Consider the following 18343-nt stretch of genomic DNA (forward strand, 5'->3'; position numbering starts at 1 on the left):
TCTTAAAACCCACCTACCTACAACTTACATACATAATAATATATTATTTATAATGAACATTTATGTCGATATATTTCATTTCTATTTTTTGGCATAGTATCTAAGTATTATTAAAAAACTATTTTATAACTATAGTTTTGGCAGCCCAGAGCCGAAGCGTGAATTTGTAAAATTCTATCAAATATAGTTCAGCAGGTTTAATACTAAAGCATGAAATAACTCGCGATGGCAGCGGCGCGCGATGGCAACACGCTCAAAGTGGCTAAGATAGGCAGACACTCCTATAAGGTTATCTTTTATCCTTTTAAGGTACACTACCCTAAAAAGAACCTACTCAAAAAATAGTATTTTTTCTAATTTTTACAGTAGGTTAATAATTATAAAAAAGAGGAATATAGTTAAATAGTTGACTAGGTACTTTATCATTTTTAGGGTTCCGTACCTGAACGGTACTAACAGGACCCTATTACTAAGACTCCGCTGTCCGTCCATCCGTCCGTCCGTCTGTCAGCTGGCTGTATCTCGTAAAACATTATAGGTAGAGACCTGAAATTTCACAGAATGTGTATTTCTATTACCGCTACGACAACAAACTATACATTTCAAAATTATCATGAAAATTTAAAAAAAGTGTTATTCCTTGTACGATGTTAGGGAACCCTTCGTGTGCGAATCCGACTCGCACTTGACCGATTTTTAAAGACGTTGACAACCCTACATGTAGTTACCATCGCGTCGCGCTTGTGTTTCAGCCTTAAGAAATTTATAAAATAGTTTAAAAAAAACTGGTAAGTCTTCATAGCACTTCTTCGGTATGAGCATTGTCTAAGTTCAACCAACTTTTAACTGACTTATCTACAGAACTAATTATTTCGATAATACCGCATTTAGAGTACAAAAACCATGCGAACAAGGAATACAGGATAATCTTCGTGATGATGTCGACCACGTAGCGTCTGAAAAATGAAAAAAAAAACTATGAAATAGGTAGGTACTACTGAAAAGAAAACAATTACTTAACTAATATTTGAATTTTTCAGTATTAAAATATATGATGAATAGGTAGATATTTGTTTTCGTGTCAAACACGAAACTATGTAATAGGTACAAATAAAAATAAAAATAAAATATTATTCGGAACCACTCAGCATGAACTTTGAATGCTTTTGGACCTATTGTATTTTGTTTTAAAGCAGTTTAAAGTCTAAAAAGGTTTTCATAAAGGGCACTAGCTTTAGATCGAAATTCATTTTTGAATTTCATTTTACAGTCAACTTAAAATCGATTTAAATGGTCAAAGAATTTCAATGTTTACTTACATTCTATGCAGTTTTCTTGCTCTTGGTAAACTAGAGGGATCCTCCTTCAGAACATAAGTCCTTGTCCCGATAACATAGTCCCTTAAATAAGTATCCCTATCTAACTGGGATACGTCGATAAAGAATATGTCATTCTCTTTCTCACTTATGCGTTTTTGGAGGGACAAGAAATTCGTATTCCTGAAATGCCATTCCTTTGTTGTGTAATACTGGATTATGTTGAGGCCGTGACTTATGCGGTTTTGGAGTTTCACCATGCTGAAAAAAAAAGGGTAGGTAGTAGGTACATGAAAACTATGGGAAAAGACATTTTTTTGACATCGTTGTCTGTGTTTTTGGTGAGTTATTTGAAGGCATCGCAATATTTTCAAGTGTCGTCTGCTAATCCGCACTTAACCAGCGTGGTAGACTAAGGTCAAACCCCTTCTCAATCTGAGAGGACACTCGTGCTCTGGGTTGCCAGCTGTGATGATGATGATGATGATGATGATGAGGATTAGTTCATTATTTTTTTATAATAAATTGTCATTCTAATCTGGAAACTGCCTAGGCCTACGTATAGTACCTAAGGTTTGATGGAATTTGGTTTAGCTTCTTAATGTTTATTTTACCAGACTTATGTAGATTTCCTTGGGTTTTTCTTAGAGAATCTAACGTAAAGGTTTTGCGTCGTAATCTAGATAAAGGAAAAGCTGAATGACTGACTGATCGATGATCTATCAAAGTACAGCTCAAACTACTGGACGGATCGGACTGACGCATGCAGATATCGAGCTATTATGACATGGACATCTAAGCGGGGATTTTTGAAACTTCAATCCCTAAGGAGATTATAGGGGTCCGAAATCTGTAGTACACGCGGACGAAGTCCTGGGTTTAAGCTAGTAGGTAGTTAATAAGTAGATACGTTACTCACAAAGGCTTCCTCCCCAATATAAACAGCAGCAAATCGACAAAGTAGGCTGGCAGAATATGTGTCAGTATCACCATGATCTGATGCGTCAACCAGTACGATTTGATGGTACCACCGGGGTACCACAGCGCCACCGTGTAAGGGTATATGTTGACCCATTTCTCACCCAACTCAATCACTTCCCTCCACGCGATCTTTTGAACTCCAGACAGAGTTATGTTGAATATACGCATTTCTTTTGGCCTAAAAAGAAATAAACTTTTAAGGAGATGAACAAAAATTCAATTCGTCACTAAACCGTTGAGCTATTGAGGCTCTTGAGATTTATGTGCCATTTAATAGTAAAAATCTTCTATTTTAAGAAAAATAAAGTCGCATGTTGTTTTGCAGTCGTAGCATTAAGTTTGTGATAGGCATAAAAAGACTTCCATCCATTCCAGGGCCGTAAAGTAAAAAAGGGAAAATCTTGGAAAAACTAGAATTTATATCGATTTTCGATATAAATTCAATTTTTTTTAAATTATTTCGAGCGACTGCTTTTAAATAAATAATATAAATAGTTATTCAAAATTCATTGCATATTTATTCAGAATTTATTATAATAAGGTATATTTGTTCAGCCTGGGGCAAATTTTGTCCATCTCGTTTTCTCGTATGTACTTATAGATATCCATAATGTCTCTGTAAAGGTGTGTGAAGTCTACCAATCCGTACTTGGCCACCAGCGTGGTGGACTACGGCCAAACCCTTCTCATTCTGAGAGACCAGTTCTCAGTAGTGAGTTGATTGCGATGATGATGATAGATATTCACTAGGGTATCGTTCAAGGAAGGCATTGGCACCTACATATTGATAGTTAGCAAGTCAGCCAAATATTTTGTTGAGAAGGCTGAGATCATCGTTTGCCAACTGTACCTTTCTATTTTATGTTAGAAACTGCACATAACCCAACTCCTCAGATATTCTCCTCAGATTTCTTTGTGACATGATAAGAAAATTTCTTATCATGTCACAAAGAAATCGTATACCTAATTAGGTAACTAGGTACTTTCATTACATGCAACCCGACGTGAAACTTGCACACCTCCAGTTCAAATGGAAGATATATCTGATCAAAGTGAAGCCTGCATTGACTCCCAGTAACACTCTCTGAACTTCTGAAGTCCTGGCAGGAAAAAAAGGAGTGATTACTTACTTATCAAGAGCAGTGGCGTAAGCGATCAATATGCATCCATTGACAACCACATCAACCGGTATGGCGTCCGCCGTGTACGATGGTTCACAATGCATCGTACGAATTACGCCTGCAAATATTAAATCCATACTAATATTATAAATGCGTAAGTGTGTCTGTCTGTCTGCTAGCTTTACAACGGTTTAACCGATTTTGATGAAATTTGGTACAGAGGTAGCTTACACCCCGGGGAAGGACATAGGCTACTTTTATCCCGGAAAATCAAAGAGTTCCTACGGGATTTAAAAAAAACCTAAATCCACGCGGACCAAGTCGTGGGCATCATCTAGTTATAAAATATTTACCTACGAAAATCCCGCTTACCCTTGAAAGTTTCTATTGTTATTATATCAAAAAATACTCTTTTATATATTACTAGCTGATCCCCGCGGCTTGGCCCGCGTAGATTTAGGTTTTTAAAGATCCCGTATAGCCTATGTCACTCAGGAATAATGTAGCTTTCTACTGGTGAAAGATTTTTTAAAATCGGTTCAGTAGTTCCAAAGTATTTCCCCCTACAAACAAACTTAAGGACATTACCTCTTTATAGAATAGTATAGATTAAAATATAGATATCCTAAAAACATTGTACATAGATATTTCCCTAGGGAATTAAAATTGGAATGCAAAATAAGTATAGTACGCGACAGGTCGAGATAGCAATCAGGGTGGGAACACCCCGCATACCCGCACATGCCCCGCGCTGACCGTGCAGAACAACGCACCTGACAGTCGGCCCCCCGCCTAATACCCCGACTGCCATCTCAACCTGTCGCGAACTATAAGTAAGTATAGGTAATAATACCTGTAGTAGGTAAGTACCTATTTGTTTACCTTTTCCGCTTCCTATAACAAGTCCAGTCGGTCCATTCAAATTATCAACCCATCCCGGCATTGGTTCTTTCCAGGCAGCGGTAACTAAAAAGTGAAATGCAAAAATATAATAATGGCACCGATTCCGTTGTCTTTCTCTAAACTAAATTTAGAGTATCTGCATCCTTTTCTTTTTCAATTCAATTCAATTCCCAATTATTGGTTTTTAGGTGTGCCACCTTTTCTTTTTAACAATGCTAAAAAAGGAACGGAACATGACTTTCACATTTAAAGACTAAATTTTAGTGCACATACTTTAAACAGTAGGTTCGCGACTGCGCGCTAAAATCACGGGTTTTAACATCTAAACATTTTTAAAACTGTCAAACTGTGTCTATCCTTTTCATATTACATTAGTAAGAAGAGCATGCGAATACTCTAAAATTAGGTTGTGCTTAGAATTATACCTACTTATATTACTATATTTACCAAATTAATGGTATAATACATTGAATTACCCTCAAAAGTCTGAAGTTCCGCTACTCACCAATAGATGGCCTTCCAATGGCAATAGGAAACTTTGCGTTGTATTTAGCAACGAGATCCTCAGTTATGGCTTTTGTGTAGGAATATGTATTGGGTTCAGATGATATAATCCTGCAATTATACAATATATGTAACTACACTTCCCAATGTAAAAGTGTGTCAAGCAAATCCTGTAATTTTTTTTAAAGTTCGCAATGAAATTATCTGACTGACGCTAGAGGTCATCGAACGCGGGGTAAATGCGTCGTAGGCAGGGCGTTGACCCCATGTTTTGCACGCTATACATTGCGGTTTTGAAAAATACTAAACACTAAAACTGCAAGGTATGAAGCAAATGATTATATTTATTGGTATTGGATTGTGTTTAAGTAGTAAAAAAAATCAAAGAGCTCCCCCAGGATTTTTATAAAGACAAATCGTGGAGTATCATTTAGTAGTAAGAATAAATCGTAATTCGATCAAACAAACATTAAAAAATAATATTACGGATGCATCGTTGACTAATTACTAACTTGGGCTCCAAATAATGAAGGGTGTCATCATCAAGCCAGTCCACCAGCTCCATGATTTTCTCAGGGTCATGAGCGGCTGGGTACAGCTTCTCTTGAAGTTCGTCCAGCTCACATCGACAATATGCGGTCGATAGGTGGACAAACGCCTGGCAAAAAATATTATTAAGTAATTTTTTCTCAAAGTTGTTTGTTTTGTGAGATGAAGTTTTAAATGTATTATATTGCCAATTCCCTTACCTCAAGTTTTTCCATAGTTTCAGCTAGTTTCAAGACACGAAGAGTTCCTGTAGTGTTCATGTGCACGGCATCTTTTAGATTTTGATCAAATCTGAAAAAAAAAAATTCAGTCCATCAAAATAACTTGCAAACTTTCCTGCGGACTTTCGTTAAGCTACATAATAATAAAGTGTGCTTAACACTTTACCTAACACAGGCGGCGCTATGGATGACAATATGACAGTTCCTCTGCAACTCTTGGCGGTCGTCGTTCGATATACCCAGCTCTTCCTCCAAGATATCGCCGGCCACCAGTTTGAGCTTCTTGAAACATTCCGGCTGTTTCTCTCTGAGGATTTCGAATATCTGAAAAATCAAAATATTTCAGTACATTTTTTTTTAAATAGAGCGAGCAAACGTGCAGGTGGGTCACCTGATGTTATGTGATTACCGCCGCCCATGAACATTTGCAGCACCACAGGAACTACCGATGCGTTGCCGGCCTTTTAGGAATTTGTTGGACCGCCCCTTGAATAACCCCATGTTGTAATCTAGTGGGAACACCGCTGATGGGAGTTGACTCCACATTCGTGGGGTATTCTCTATTATTCTCACTCTTAACGATCTTCATTCTACGCGCGGGTAGAGAGCGTATATTATTGTGAAAAAAATCTCTTCTCTCATACATATTTTGTTTGAAAATTGTTGAAATAATAATTCAGTGGGCTCTCAGATCATTCCGCATATATTATGTGTTTCTAAAAGTATGATTTTTGATTATTATTATCAGATGGTAGTGATATAATAACAATAACGTAGGTACTCTCCTAGGCACTCTCCAAAGCCATCGTCGTTGTCTTATATGATAAGCTAGTTATTAAATAAATATGTCGAAAGACGTACCCTATTATTGCAAAGATCCTTTAGCCTCTCTTCTCCAGACACTCCTTTCTTCTGCCTCATCAAAAGGTAAATAGTCTGGACACCGGGACATGATCTTAGCAGTTTTTCTACTAATGCCTGAAAACATAAAATTATTTTCAATATCACTTCTTATATTATTGAACTTGTTTAGTTAAGTACTCAAAGGTTGAGCAGATAGGTACAAATAGACGACAGCGGTAACATACAAAAATGCGCGCGTACTTCTAATTCCGTGTACTTACCTAATACTTACAAATACAATTTGTAAGTATTAGGTACATGGAACTGTACGAATCATATCACACTATGGCGCACGAAGATCACAGTTGTTCGCTGTGTGAACGCGATAATACAATTCTTTGTATCACAATTTCTAGAAGATGCGTTGAGCACACCACCATAGCTAGTTGTTTATGTTTCTAGCCCAAGCGTAAGTAGAGTGAATAGACATCTTCTAGTCTGCGCTCTACCTCAGGCTGCATTTACAGGTCTGGTCAGGTGCATCTTGCCAGCAGGTCTGAGTGCAGCCAGCGCTATTTTATAAATAAATAAAAAATTATACCAATAGAAAATAGTAACTTTACCTTTCCTACGAAACCAGTAGCTCCTGTTATGAGTATGTTTTTCCCTTCGTAAAACTCTACGACAGAAGGCGCCATTTTGACCAGGGTAAGTACAGGCGTCTAAAACAATAACGTGAACATTTTAATTTTCACGAATTTCCCAGAAAGATGACGTTACGGGAGCTCACTACCACCTCGACTAACATGTGAGTTATAAGACTAGAAATTTGTGTGTACTTTATTTGTTAGGTTAGTGAAGTAAGAACATCCTGACCTGCTAAGGTCAGCGCGATTGCAAGTGTACCGACCAAATAAGTATGTAGTTAAAAATGCAATATTTTCTTTTCGGATTAACATGCTTCTGCAAAGCTTGCGTTAATGCTTTTCTACAGTTTTAATCTTTAATTCTCTAAGGTTTCCATACATAGCAAAAAACTGCCGCATCGATTTTACAATTATTACTTGTCGGGTACCTACGCCTTACGTACGTAGCGTGGAGGCTGTGAAATCTATAGAGCGCACTTTGACTTTGTTATAAGGCGTTATGTCACTGGCATAAAACTGGCATAAATTTTTGGTAACGATCAGTCGTGTTTCAGGCGCCATAAATATGTCAACCACTCAGCGCAACCAGAGTAGCATATTTGGCTTCAGAGAGTTGCCTTCTATCCTTGGAACCTAGCAAAATCCATATCCGTGATGGTTACCAAATTTGTTGTGACCCCCTAATCTATTATTTTCTTATACCACTACACCATAACGGTTTGATTGTTTACATCGATCGTGTACGTACATACGACCGGTGGTCAGTCTATAAATAATTCAAATCGCATAATCATGTTTGCGTCATTGTTCATTATTACTCAAGCAGGTGATTAGTTGTAGTCACTACGAAGAATAAAAAAAGTTGAGCTAAATATGACACCCATACTAAAAAAACCGGCCAAGTGCAAGTCAGGCTCGCGCAATGAGGGTTCCGTACTACAGTCGTATTTTTTCGACATTTTGCACGATAATTCAAAAACTATGATGCATAAAAATAAATAAAAATCTGTTTTAGAATGTACAGGTGAAGACCTTTCATAATTTGATACCCCACTTGATATAGTCACTCACTTCGAAAGTTGAAAATACTAATTATTAGTTTATGACCACAATTAAATTTTTTTTGTGTGATCTAACCCTAAATTCATGGTTTTCAGATTTTTCCCCAAATGTCAGCTATCTACCTACCTGCCAAATTTCATGATTCTAGGTCAACGGGAAGTACCCTGTAGGTTTCTTGACAGACAGACAGACAGACAACAAAGTGATCCTATAAGGGTTCCGTTTTTCCTTTTGAGGTACGGAACCCTAAAAAGACAGTTAATGAGGCCTTTCACAGTGGGAAAAATTCTTAACTTCATGGGAAATTAAAAATTGTACGTGGATGAAGTAGTGTCTGTCTGTTAGGTACTTTTTCACGATCCACTCGCTTAACCGACGTAGCCGGGTACAACCGATAGACGTTCACAGCTATAGATATAGGTCTCATGTAGGGACTTCCGCATACCTACGGTTACGCCGCCTGAATCCAGCGGCTCCTTGCGACTTATTTGATGTGGTCTGTCCATCTAGTAGTAAGTCTTCCAACGCAGCCCTTTCCGGTGCGAAGTGGCCAATCTACAGTACCTTGAGACCCCAACTATAACTGTCGGTTTTTCGAACTATGTGCCCTGTCCATTGCCACTTCAGCTTCGCAACCCGTTTAACTTTGTCGGATATAGTATGGAAAAACGATATATAATTGTTTCACACTAACGTAAATTTCGACATGCGATTAGCAATGTAATAACTGGCCTGCACCGACACTAGTTTCAGGCTATTCGAGTGCCGGTATTGGTTAAAGTCCGTTTTCAACAAAAACAAAACAGAATTAGCTAATATCATATGTACCGTGACGGGTTTAATGTTCTAGAATAGCAAGTTCGGGATTTCAAGGGTTTAAGGGTCATTTCACGCTGAGGTAGCCTAGTAAGCTGTGATAATTGGAGGTCATGCACAAAACTCAAATTTTTCGAAGTATGTGCGTTTTACGTATTTAAATATCACTTGATTTAACGGTGAAATAAAACACCGTGAGGAACCCTGCATGCCTGAGAGTTCTCCATAACCTTTTCGAAGGTGTGTGAAGTGTGCCAATCTACACTAAACGTCTACCACGCTGGCCATTGGCCATTTGACTGTGGTCAAACCCTTCTCACAGATTCTCACTTCTACCTAATTGGTTGATTTAACAATTTTTTAATCTTTTATATTATTAGCTTATTATGGGGCTGAGTGATGCTCAGTCACAAAAGCCTCTAACTGAATACTGCTCCTTGCCTCCCGCGCCTGAACCTCGCCTACTCTTTTCAAAAGACATCGCGTATTGGCATACTACAGGTTATTGACTTGCAATTCAATATTATTGAAATTATAACCTCCAATGACAGTATGGGTCACTTACATTAATAAGGTAGGTAATTTGTGCGTAAGTCTATACCTACTGAATTTCATTATTGACTACATTCACTTACATAACGTCATAATTCAGAAGATTTTTTTGGCCATATATCAAGATAAGTATTTTTATTTTATGTGGGCCAACTTGTTATCAGCAAGCTGTGATAGCCTAGTGGTTAGGACGTCCGCCTTCTAATCAGAGGTCGGAGGTTCGATGCCGGGCACGCACCTCTAACTTTTCGGAGTTATGTGCGTTTTAAGTAATTAAATATCGCTTGCTTTAACGGTGAAGGAAAACATCGATCGTGAGGAAACCTGCATGTCTGAGAGTTATCCATAATGTTCTCAAAGGTGTGTGAAGTCTGCCAATCCGCACATGGCCAGCGTGGTAGACTATGGCCAAACCCCTTCTCACTCTGAGAGACCTGTGCTTTGTAGTGAGCCGGCCATGGGTTGATCATGATGATGATGATGATGAACTTGTTATCTATAGGTACTCTATACTAATAAATAAAATTGAAGTGTCTGTCTGTAATTTCGAAATAACTATACCTCATATTAAGCTCATATTATAGTTATTTGAACTGTACCATAACTGAAACATGCTTTTAAATTTTTGTCTGACTGTCTGTCTGTTTGGACGGGCTAATCTTCGGAACGGCTAAACCTATTTGGACGGGACTTTCATTGACAAGTAGAGAATTAACCAATGAGTAAGATAGGCTTCTTTTTAAACCAACTTTCAAAAAAGGAGGAATTGTGTTTATATACACAGATATCTCTGAGATTTCTGTATTTTTTTGTATCGATAGAGAAATTTTGCGACATTGTTCCATAAAAACTTGGATTCCAACTCCTCAATCCTGATGCTGCAGGGGTCTTGACCGTAAAGACTTTATCGTTGAACTTGAGGACCAACTACTCAACCCTGATGCTGCAGGGAATAGCATTCCTAAATCATGGTGATCCCACGGGATTTTTAAGGAATTATCCGTTAAAGTTTTTTACGAAGTTTGGTACATAGATACCTTGCACCCCGGGGACGGGCTACTACGGATATAGACTACTTTTTTAACCAAAAAGGAGGTGGTTCTCGATTCGGCCCGTTTCTTTTTTTTATGTATGTACCTACATCGATTTTTTCGAGGTTTCAGGACCGATTTGCAAAACTTTTTTTAATCAACAGAGGATGTTTCCCTGGTGGTCCCATAAAAATTTCTGGATCCAACTCTTCAATCCTGATGCTGCAGCGTTACTGCCCACTCAAGTTATCAAGATTCAGGAAGTGTTCAGAGTGAATTAATGTTGTAGGTACCCAGCAACGACTTCGTGGTTGGACTCCAAGTCCCAACTCCTCAACCCTGATGATGTAGGGTACAGCACTCCTAAACAGCTATAGTGATCCAGGAACTGCAGATGATGCAATATAGAGGGCATCATCTACAGAGTATGTAGTGTACACACGAGCTCAGTGGCCTTTACATAATCGCTAGTAAAAAAAATTAAGAACTAATTTTTAATTCAACAGTTCGTAACTCAATTTATGTAAAGTCAATAGGTTTTCAGCAATGCTCAATAAAACTACTTCCGTGAATTATTATTAAGGTCAAAATAGTCGTAATTAGAGGTTAATTAATTTACTTACTTATCATAAAAAATAGGAAAAACCGGCCTCGTGCGAGTCAGGCTCGTGGAATCAGCTAACTGTATGTCTACCTATTTAAAGGGCGCTGCATACGTAACGTGTGCTGCTGTGATAGCTTATAGTGGTTAGGACGTCCGCCTTCTAATCAGAGGTCGAGAAAACCTCTAACTTTTCGGAATTAAATGCATTTTAAGTAATTATAAATATCACTTGCTTTAACGGTGAAGGAAAACATCGTGAGGAAACCTGCATGCCTGAGAGTTCTCCATAATCTTCTCAAAGGTGTGTGAAGTCTACCAATCCGCACATGTCCAGCGTGGTAGACTATGGCCAAAACCCTTCTCACTTTGACAGGAGCCGGCGATGGGTTGATCATGATGATAATGAAAATAGGAAAAACCGGTCTCGTGCGAGTCAGGCTCGTGGAATCAGCTAACTGTAGGTCTACCTATTTAAAGGGCGCTGCATACGTAACGTGGACTGTCAGGACGATTTCTTCCATTATTTGGTCCTTATCTGTGTATAATGTTACCGGCCAAACCCGATTTCAGGACAAACTAGTTTTGCCTACGCTAAACTAGTTTAGGCTAGTTCAAACTAATTTGTCCTAAGCCCGATAGGATAGACCAAATCGACGTGATTTTTGCATGGGTATAGTTAAAGACCTGGAGAGTGACATAGGGTACCTACTTAATTTTGAGATGCCGATAAATCAAAGAGCTCCCACAGGATTTTTAACAACTTAAATCCAGGTGGTCTGTGACGCGGACGAAGTCGTGGGTATCTGCTAGTAATGAATAAAAAAAAGAATATCATCCTTACTCTGTGGTAATAGGTATATCTAAGTTGCGCGGGAGTTGTTCATACAAAGAGGCATTACAATGCATACCCACTTGCCAATGCCGACGGGCATTAGCAAGTGGGTATGATTATACCTAGATAATAAAATAAGAATATACCTATTTAATTAACTTTATTGAATTAAATTGTAATAATAATAACAATTAAATAAAAATAATAGGTAGGTAAGTATGTACATTTGGATCCAAGTTTTTCCAGAAAAAAAAATATTTTTGATCAACTTACCTAGAAATATTTTTTTACTATAACTTATTTGCAATTAAAATACAATATTATACTAAAGCTAAACTGTAAAAAATATATAATATCATTCTTTTACGTAAGAGATGCTTCACAATTACATGTACAATGATATGTATATATGTATAATTAATTTAATAGTAAAGAACCAACCATACACTACCTACTTAGGATTTTTTTTGTTCTAGAGATTTTTTTGGTTCTTCGGTTTTGGTTCATTCTTTTGGTTTTAGAGATATTTTCTAAGCGATATTTACGCATCCATATCCATACTAATATTATAAAATATGCAAAAGTGCGTCTGTCTACCCGTCTGTCCGTCTGTCTGTCTGTCTGTCTGCTAGCCTTTCCACGGCCCATCCGTTCAACCGATTTTGACGAAATTTGGTACAGCGATAACTATTGTATCCAGGGGAAAGACATAGGCTACTTTTTATCCCGGAAAATCAAAGAGTTCCCAGGGGATTTTTAAAAACCCTAATGCACGCAGACGAAGTCGAAGACGAGGTCGGCGGATCTGCTAGCTAGTAGTGTAATGTTAGTGTAGATACGGGACGATACATCCCGTCCCGTCTGTTTTTTAGTTATCCAATAGTTATCCAATCGTTCAAGAAATCCTCCCGTTTCGTCCGGCAAGAGAAAAAACATGTTACGTATGCTGTGACCCTGTGATGCTGTGACGTACTACACGATACCCGCGACTTAATCCGTATGGTTTGACGTAGGTATTTTAAAAATCAGTGGAAATTCTTTGATTATCTGAGATAAAAAGAACCATTTGTCCGTCTCCGGGATGCGAGATATTTCTGTTCACATCATAATTATTATGATTGGATGCACCGTCAAAGTAAAAAGTCTACTCTACTATTACGTCAACAGGTTTACTAGTGGCCCACCCGGACTTCGCTCGGGTTGAACACCATAATATTTTATTACTAACTTATTCCCACGACTTTGTCCGGGTGGACTACACAAATTTCGAACCCCTATTTTACCCCCTCATGGGTTGAATTTTTTAAAATCCTTTCTTAGCGGATGCTTAGGTCATAATAGTTGTCTGCATGCAAAATTTCAGCCCGATCCGTCCAGTAGTTTGAGCTGTGCGTTGATAGATCAGTCAGTCAGTCGGTCTGTCAGTCAGTCAGTCAGTCAGGCAGTCGGTCAGTCACCTTTTCCTTTTATATATAGATTGATATAGACTTCGTCCATAATATGGGATAATGTAATTTTAAAATAAATAAAAGATAGTAAAAGATTTTTCAAATAGCTGCAATGGTAACAGACATTACCCTCCGCATGAACACAACCTCACCTCGCACTCCTTCTTTATAACAGCTTTAATATTCTTTATTGTTTACATTACATTTAGCTAGGTCATGTCACCTCTAGTCAGGGCACAAGATTTAAAAGGAATCAGTACTTAATTCACATTAATGAATGGGGACAACCCCTGTACTATTGAACACTGTTTTACAGTGGGTTGCCTTCTCCATTTCTAAAAACTTGAATAAATGTTATTACAATTTGGTGCGCTAAGGTCGGACATGTTATACCGGTGTCTATTACAAGTGATAGTGGTGTGCATGTATGCGAGTGTGAGTGGTAGGTATGTGTGTGTTTGTGTGGGTGCGTATGTGTGTATACTGTATGTGTATTATTTGTTGTTTATACTAGCTAAGTTATTAGTAGCTGGCTTATTAGTAGGACCGATTTTAGATTGCTTTAGATGCTAGAGATAATAACATTACCTATGTCCTTCCAAATTCACAAGGTTAGCAAAAAGTATCCGCAGAATTCATTTCTGGTTTTAGTCTTTAGGGTTCCGTACCTCAAAAGGAAAAAGGAACTCTTATACGTAGGATCACTTTGTTATCTGTATGTCTGTCGTGTCTGTCTAAAAACCTATAAGGTACCTACTTCCCGCGAAAGTATATTTCCTAGAATCATTAAATTTGGCAGGTCGGTAGGTAGGTCTATAGCACACGTAAGGGAAGAAATCCGAAAACCGCGAATTTGTAGTTACTTACTTACATGAAAAAAAAAATGTTCTTGAATAATTAGTATTTTCAACTTTTAGAGTAAGGGCTTTACATGTACCTACATTCTAAAAGAGATTTTTATTTTATTTTTATTTTTATGTACACAATAGTTTTTGATTTCTCCTGCAAAATGTCAAAAAATACGACTGTAGTAAGTGTAGTAATGCAACCCTCGGTGCACGACTCTGACTCACACTTGGCCGGTTTTTTTCAATTGCGAGTTAAGCTTACGATTTATGTACCTATAACTAGCAACCCACCGGCTTCGCACAGGTGTTTAGAGTTGTAATAATTATATCATGAAACAAAACAATATCACAGTTTAAGGCTGTGACAATATTAAACTATTTTAGCACTTAAACCATCGTAAGTGATTTCCAATATAAATATCTCACACCCGGCTTTACTCACGTGTTTAGTTGACGCTAGCCCGACTAGTTTCGAACCCATCCGGGGTCCTTTTTCAAAGGGAGTCGCGGGCATAATTTAGTAATATCTCTATATGTATATCAAAATGAATCGCTAAATGTGTTGCTGATCGCAAATCTCGAGAACAGCTGAACCAATTTCGCTAATTCTTTTTTCATAATATTCCTTGAAGTACGGGGATGGTTCTTACGGAGAGAAAAATTTAAAAAAAAATCCTGAAAAAGAAGCGACTGTTAGGCGGTACGAAGTTCGCCGGGGCAGCTAGTAGGTACTTAATATAATAAAATTTAACTCACCTAGTCTAACAATTCCAAATTGAACCAAATTGAAACTAAGTACTAGGTAATAAATGATGTACTAATAAAACGAATAGGTATCTAATTTAATGATACCAGTGAAGCGTGTGGATGACCACAGGCGTTGAACCACGAATACTTTGTGCAGCACTGTTCACGAAATGCGAATAGGTTGGGTTTAACAACCGGGCGAAATACTGATACAAAAATATTAATTAATGTAAAGTTGTATACTGTTAATAAAAAACCGGCCAAGTTCGAGTCAGGCTCGCGCAACGAGGATTCCGTACTACAGTCGTATTTTTTCGACATTTTGCTCGATAATTCAAAAACTATGATGCATAAAAATAAATAAAAATCTGTTTTAGAATGTACAGGTGAAGACCTTTCATAATTTGATACCCCACTTGATATGGTTATCTTACTCCGAAAAGTGAAAATACTAATTATTAGTTCATGACCACAATTAGATTTTTTTTTGTGTGATGTAACCACAAATTCACGGTTTCAGATTTTGCCCCGAATGTCAGCTATAAGACCTACCTGCCAAATTTCATGAAATATTTTAGGTCAACGGGAAGTACCCTGTAGGTTTCTTGACAGACCGACAGACAGACAGACAGATAGACAGACAGATAGACAACAAAGTGATCCTATAAGGGTTCCGTTTTTCCTTTTGAGGTACGGAACCCTAAAAAGCGAGTTAGGTCTACATCGCTGTGTGCTTGCTTGCAAATTGGAATAAGTCCTGTTGGTACTTTTTATTTATCTTTTAAATAATGGGGGTAATTAAATTTACATATATTTTCTAGCTTATTCCCGCGACTTCATCCGCGTGCACGCGCGTGTGCGTGCGCGTGACTTGATTTACCTATGTAGACCTATGTATTTTAAGACCTTTTCTTTGTTTTGAGATGACCAAAAATTAAACACATCTTTTCACCATCGAATATAATATTTTATACAATCATTTATTATACCACAGAATAAAAATAACAAACAAATAACACATGAATTATAAATTTGTTTTTTCGTAAGAAAAACAATGTCATGGAGTGAATTTTACCGACGTGGAATTTCGCAAAGTTGCGGAATTCTATAATGATATGCTATGTTGTGATGTTTTAGTACAAAACTGAAATAAATTTACACGAAATTCCTCAACTTTGCAAAAGTCCGCAGTGAATTGTCCCTTTATCACAAACCTAAAAATTATACCCTAACTAAAGCTCATCTAAAAAATATTTTACAACGTTTAAGCTTAACTAGACTTGACTCAATTTTATTTTTATTGACTTTTAAATAAAAAATTATTAATACAGAGCCCTAAAAAACAGAACAACAAAAACTATTACATAATGAACTTCCTAACTAACTTTGGGATTTTGCAAAGTTTTTAGGCAGCACTTATTTGAATTTGTAGCCTTATTCATAACTAGCTTATACTCGCGACTTCGTTCGCGTGGACTACCGATTTTACCCCCTTAGGATTAGTATTTTCAAAAATGCTTTCTTAGCGGATGTCTACGTCATAATAGCTATCTGCAAGCCAAATTTCAGCCCGATCCATCCAGTAGTTTGAGCTGTGCGTTGATAGATCAGTCAGTCTGTCAGGCAGTCAGCTTTTCGTTTTATATGTATAGATACTTATTTACATTCTCATAATTCTGTGTAAAAAAGATATTTAATTTTATATGATGATTATCATTTATTGAAATTGCTAATTGTATTACCTCATATAATGGGTATGTATTTATTTTAATTATTCTCTCGTGCTATAAACATCTAGTTACATGTTCCTGTGGTTCCGTCCACGTTGGTAACCAATGTTTCATAACGAGCTACGAAATAAGATTTATACTTCGTCTTTTCGTAACTGGTTATTTTAATCAACAATATTTTATCCAGGTTTGTAACAGAATAAAATTAAAATCACTTTGGTCACACTAGGTACTAACCAAGAGTATTTTATCCCGGTTCGTAACGGAATATGAGGTTAATGTCTTTTTGTAACTGGTTACTACAAAACGACGTAATTTTAATCTTATTCCGTTACAAACCCGGATAAAATATCCTTGATTAATAACCAGTAACGAAAAAACGAAATATTAATCTTTTTTCGTAGCTGGTTACGAAAAATTGGTTACCAACGTGGACGGAACCCCTTCATGTCCTTAATCAATATAAACAAATTAGGTGATACAGTTAAGAAATTAAATATTTTAACAACCTATTATTATTTATCATTAAATTGTATACTAGCGACTAATGCTAAAATAGTAACAGAGGACCACCTAAACATTTTTTTCATAAATTATACTGGTTAAGTTTTCAAAAAAAGGACACAATATCTCTTGTAAAAATGTGATAACTACAAATTGCTGTAAGTAAGTTATATTATTTATATAAATTTACATGTTCCTTTTATTTTTAATTTTTCCGGCCTTGTAATCGATATGATATTTTAAAAGTAGGATAGTAGAATAGCAATTTTCTTCCTGTTCACGTCATGTTAAAAGGTGGGTATGTATAAGAATTAAGAAGTCTTTAAATGTTTAGTTTAGATTGAGATATAAATATGTATGCGTACTTATGACATTTATTTTACTGCACAGTTAAAAAATTAATGAGCCTCAAATGTGCAGGCAGTCTGAGTACATATTCACACATGATAATTATATTAAAATGGCCTCTAGCTAACACGTTACATATGTTACATAAGTTAACTAAAAAACCTAATGATATAATAATATATAAAGTAGGCGATTAGCGCGTAGATCGTGAATTGTACAGCTTTGTCCAAGTAGTATAATCTGCAAAGGTGAAAACATAAAAATTAAGAACGATTTGATGAAAACGTCATCCCGGAAACCTTAAAAAACTATGATCACGACTCACGGACTAAGTTGAAGGGCAAATACATATTTATTATGAGTTGTGACCAATCTGATGGTACACTTTGAAATAATAAAAAACTAACAGGAGCGTTTGAGGGAAAATTATACCACTACTATATACCACTACTATACTATACCATATAACAACTTGGTATTTGCTTGAACTTATATTTATTTTTTATTCCGAACGGATACCACTCGTTAAATAATTAAATTTTATGTACAAACTAATACCAACAACTTGAATTTGGCACAGTCAGCTCAGTAAAACATAATCAATATTATGGTTTTCAAAAAAAAATCATAATATAAAAAAACTTTCCGAATTCACTTCTTTCCAATATTGTTTTAGATTATAAGTATATTGTTCTTGTTTGATGTTTTTGCAAAAAAAATATACAGGATATATAAA

The 18343-nt window shown here is 36.7% G+C and overlaps 1 pseudogene; it reads right to left on the bottom strand.

Annotated features, from left to right (window-relative positions):
• Positions 1–61: 61 nt before the first annotated feature.
• LOC117985323 (uncharacterized) overlaps positions 62–18343 on the bottom strand; it is a 49997-nt pseudogene continuing 31715 nt past the window's right edge.

Source organism: Maniola hyperantus, chromosome 9 (genome assembly GCF_902806685.2).
Source record: "Maniola hyperantus chromosome 9, iAphHyp1.2, whole genome shotgun sequence".
NCBI classification, from domain to species: Eukaryota; Metazoa; Arthropoda; class Insecta; order Lepidoptera; family Nymphalidae; genus Maniola; species Maniola hyperantus.